General features: G+C 39.2%; 1 long non-coding RNA gene across 1 annotated transcript; it reads right to left on the bottom strand.

Moving 5' to 3' along the window:
* Positions 1-310: 310 nt before the first annotated feature.
* On the bottom strand, positions 311-3,771 carry LOC109511633 (uncharacterized). Its single transcript, XR_002167361.1, has 4 exons — positions 3,677-3,771; positions 3,140-3,249; positions 1,403-1,505; positions 311-463 (listed from the first exon to the last, which is right to left on the bottom strand). It is a non-coding gene; the product is annotated as an uncharacterized LOC109511633 (long non-coding RNA).
* Positions 3,772-5,099: the final 1,328 nt, after the last annotated feature.

The raw sequence follows: 5,099 nt of genomic DNA, 5'->3' as shown, positions 1-5,099 counted from the left end.
TTTTTTTTTTGTAAGCAGTCTCGAGACACATGGTCAACGTTAGGGCGCTGCAGTGTGATTAGTGAAACGACCGTCCTGCATAACTGTTGGTGAATCTAGCTTCTTTTTTTAAAATTGAAAGCACATTACTTTAAAAGCACTGGGATTTTCGTGCAGAAACATGTTTGTAACAAGTTGGAATGGTGTGCTGTTTTTTTTTGAAAGAAAGGAATGGAAATTAAAGTGTTTTGACACCAATTCATCATTAATCAAAAATGGTTTAGACAAGTAATTGATTTACAAATTAACAGATTTTTTAACAGATCGTTGTTGAGCTTTTCAAATCGGCACATACCAGACTTTGAGCCTTTGACATGCTCCATCGTCTCCCTGGTGTTAATACCGACATCATAGAAATCTCTTCTGCGTCCACCTCTCTCTCCTATCTTCACCTGATGAAATCCAGCTGAGATCTCCATAACATCTACAAAATAAGATACGCAGAAAAAAACAGCAATTGACAAGGTAAACAAAAGTACATAAAACATAGCTGACATCATACTTCTCCAAGATTAACTACTTTTATAAATGCAAAGTTCAGACTACACGTTTTGCTTACGTTGGTCACTAAGGTTGAAGAATGAGAAATCTTTTAGATCTTTGCAGCAGCATGGATCAGCTGTAGAATGGTCATCCCCAAACCAGAGGTTGGGTGTTCAATCCCGGCCATTGGCATTTTTTTTTTTTTTAAACAGAACTTTGATGAATCTTTTTTTTTGTATTTTTTTTTTTTTGCTCATGAAATGTTCATGACTGTTAACCTGGTAGATTCAATTATATAATTGTCCAATTTTTGTTTTAAAATCAAATTCTTTACAATACAAATGTACATTTTTATTGGTGCTGTGTTTTTTGTGCTTGATGTTGGTGTTATAATTGATTGGAAAAATGTGTTCCTTCAATATAAAGTTGCTGAAGTATACGTCGGTTTGATTTGACATGCTATCATAAATTTGTTCTGTGTTGGATTGGGCAAGTGGCCACACTAAGTGTGACACCAACCAGACTCGATCATTGCGTGCTGCTGCTTGAGTTATCGTCTGATGGGAGGTCTTTGTAGAGGTCAGACAAAAACAGTCCAAAGAGCAGGGAAAAAGTTTGTGGTCACGCAGGACCATGGGAGAAAAGGGCGGGTTAGTATGGTTAATGCTAATTTAGCCTGAGCATGCTATCTGTGAGTTACGGACATGTCAACACAACTTTAAAAAAAAAAACATAACAGTGGATGTTTGTCTGCAATGTGTCGGTTGGGTGCAAATCAGGCTACGCTCGTGGAGTCTGAGCGCAACTTGCATTCAAGAGCAGAAACAGGCAAAAACATTATACCCTGTAATACAACCATGACATCTTTGTGAAAACATACCTTGTCCAGAAAATGGTGCCATACTTTTTTTCTGCCTCCCTCGACCAACAATCCCACCTTCTTCTTTTGCTGCAACTTCCGGTGCAGGTTCTCGTGCCCGAGTCTTGCAAGAGCAATGAGGATGAAAAGTCGAACATTTGCCATGACAGTTGCACAGTCAATTCATGTAACGTCTGGATGTCGTTGCACTCCATTAGCGCTGCACAATAGATCGCAAGAATATTGTCACCGCAATAATGGCACATGCAATGTGTGTATCCAAAGAGGTACAATAAATTAATATCATGCAATTGCATGTTTTTATGTGAGTTCGACCAATTAGATGCAACCCTATCTGGGCATCACCACCCAATAAGAGAACAATATGCAGTCAGTTTTGCATGAGGACATAATTTGATGGCCGCCGTGCAGCGACACCGAGATAAACCATCTGGCCAACTCTCCTGTGACATGTTTTAGCTGCCGTTTCAAAGTGAATGTAGCCGTTGGCAGGTAGTCTGCCCAGTCAGGCCAGCCACCACAACAGTTGTTCATAAGCTATTATGCAATGTGCCACAAGGATCAGCTTCCAAATAAAAGCAAAACCATTAAAACTGTGCAATCTCTTTATTTTGAACTTGGAAGCTGACTTGACTTGAAATTGTGGCTGGCCTGACCTTTTCTTATTGGGGCCTATTTTCTCATATGCGTAAGTCGGAAAAGGGGCGCTGCTGCGCACTTTTTGGGCTGAGTAGATTGTCCCATCGACTGAAGTGTGTGACTTGCATACCTTGTAAAAAAAATGTATGCACTCTGGGTGGAGCGACACTGAATTGAAGAAAGTCACGTCAAATCTAGCTGTGTGCTCTCTCAGAGACTCAAAGCAACACTCCAGTCAAAATTCATTTTACTTCTATTAGGCAGTAAGTAAGAACAAATATCAATGGCCTGCCGCGTGACAAATGGGAGTTGTGAAATCCATAGAAGTGATGCGTTAAAACAACAGTTGTCTCACTGTTTTCTACAAAGGGAAGAGCACCAACTATGCATTTAGTCATGAGCACAGTGGTCTGATTAAATTGCTTTTATTGTATTTCTTAAATAGAAAGCAAATACAGATGGTCCTAGGTAGCCTGTTGGATGAGCCGCACACAATGCTGGGACAATACTTCCGGTTCTATGAGCAAGTTAATTTCACTTTTAAATTGTGACATACATTCTACATATATCTTGATGGAATGCGGGTCTCAGAAAAACTCCACAATCTGCAACTTGTAGGCAGAGTCGAATTCAATGGATCACACCTCCTCGGTACATGCTTGTTACACGAGGTGGGTGTGTCGATCTAGACCAGGGGTAGGGAACTCCAGTTCCTCGAGAGCCATATTCTGCCTGTTTTAGGTCCCTCCCTACTCCAACACACCTGATTCAATTGTTCAGGCCTCGACACAGCTTGCATAAGATGCACAAGGAAGATGCATAAGGAATAGACTAAAGCATGAATGGAAGACTATACCCATTAGGGCACAGAAGCGTGATGACAGACTTAAATAGGAGCACACGATTCAATTCTCAGTCCTGATAAACAGTGGCACACCACTTATGGGCACTCCTGTACATATCCACACATTTCAATTTTACAGAGTGCTACTTTCATCTGTTGCCTACAATTTTTGTGCTTCTATGTAGTTATATTTTGTTTTAAGATACGCGATAATTCAACATCAATGTGTATCGCAACATTTGAACTATGCTCACCCCTGGTGCAACAGGATCCTGGCCACGTGCCCTGCCTCTTGATCTTGAACGTGCTCGAGTCGGAATTTGCTCTTGACTGGCCATTTTCCCCTCAATCCTCTTCTTTATTTCTGAAAAACATGCAAAGTTACCTTTCAGCACGGGAATCCACTGCACACGGCTCACCAAACGGCCATATACGAGCAGTGATCCAAATGATAATTAGTCGATTAAATCTCGTTCGGGGCTTCCAGCGTTTGTTTGGGCCCGGTTAGCACCTGCTCGTTGGATCATCCTTACCATGTGGCCACTCTGCTAACCGTGGCTAATTCAGTGAATATTTCGACAACACCGAGTATCAAAACTAATAGCAGTCTGGTATCTGAGAGCTTTACTGTGCGACATAATACATTTTCATTTTAATTTGCCTTAATCAACAATGATTCAAATTATTTTTCGAAGTTGATACCTCATTACAAATTATTAGCTGCGGATAACAGAAATGAAGAACTTCTGTTCAAAATTGTAAATTATATACATTTTGATTCTAATACTTACGCAGAAAGAATGAATTCTATCGGCGATTACAAGTTTCTGAAGCCAACGGTCAAGTTGCGTTAATTGACGTGGTGCATTTGCGTTGTAACTCACAATATCATTCCGCGCGCAAAGTGCAATAGACCGCTGTTCAACATTTTAAAGACACTTCATTTGCAAATAAAAATTCAGCTATTCTAGATTTGACCAAATTTTGTGTTAATTCACGTTTTGAAAAAAGTTATCCCTGATTTGTTTTCAGAACTATTTCTTTTCAGCGCACTAATTCGGTTTAACTGTGTGTTGATGGAGGGCGCAAGTTATGAAGCGCAGTTTGAGCTAATTCCACTTGAGGGCAGCAAAGACTGGCTGCAAATATGGGAACGGTGGGTTCCCTGTGCTGAACATTTTTGTTTTAACTGATGAATGTTTTATAACACAATAATCTGAAACAAAGACATAAACGCTTACTTGAAGACTACTACTAGTAGTAGCAGTAGTACTTCTCCTACTAGCAGTAGTAAATATGGATTTGATAATTTTAGTAAAAATAAATAAATAATGAAGACGTTTTCAAATGTACTGTATAGCTATATTTTGCTGCATGAATACACTGCAGTCAATAGTTATTCAGAAATGGCTGTGTGCTTATGTATTTATTTGATTTTCTGAAATGGAACTTGGCATTTCGAGGAACATGAATCCAGGGCTTTCATGTCTGAGATCTGAGTGATATCAGATTTACATCTGGAACGACCTGCTTCTGTCTTCCGTCTGTGTTTACCTGATGAAGGAGGATAGAAAGAATGCATGGACAACACTTCATTTAGTACTTTTTTATTTTGCTTTTTTAATCAAGGGAACATTACAGCAAGAGCCACTGCAAATATTATGAATAGAATATGCAGTGGTCCCCTCCGTGGTTGAGGGGTTTGTGTGTCCCCATGATTCTAGATTTGACCAAATTTTGTGTTAATTCACGTTTTGAAAAAAGTTATCCCTGATTTGTTTTCAGAACTATTTCTTTTCAGCGCACTAATTCGGTTTAACTGTGTGTTGATGGAGGGCGCAAGTTATGAAGCGCAGTTTGAGCTAATTCCACTTGAGGGCAGCAAAGACTGGCTGCAAATATGGGAACGGTTGTTTCCTTGTGTTGAACATTTTTGTTTTAACTGATAAATGTTTTATAACACAATAATATGAAACAAAGACATAAACTATTACTTGAAGACTGCTACTAGTAGTAGCAGTAGTACTTCTCCTACTACTACTACTACTACAAGTAGCAGTAGTAGTAATAGTAGTAGTAGTAAATATGGATTTGATAAATTTAGTAAAAATAAATGATGAAGACGTTTTCAAATGTACAGTATAGCTATATTTTGCTGCATGAATACACTGCAGTCAATAGTTATTCAGAAATGGCTGTGTGCTGTGCTGAAGA

The sequence above is a fragment of the Hippocampus comes genome, unplaced genomic scaffold (assembly GCF_001891065.2).
Source record: "Hippocampus comes isolate QL1 unplaced genomic scaffold, H_comes_QL1_v1.1 scaffold147, whole genome shotgun sequence".
NCBI classification, from domain to species: Eukaryota; Metazoa; Chordata; class Actinopteri; order Syngnathiformes; family Syngnathidae; genus Hippocampus; species Hippocampus comes.
Note: the sequence above shows the minus strand (reverse complement) of the source record. Positions and strands in the feature narration are given on the sequence as shown.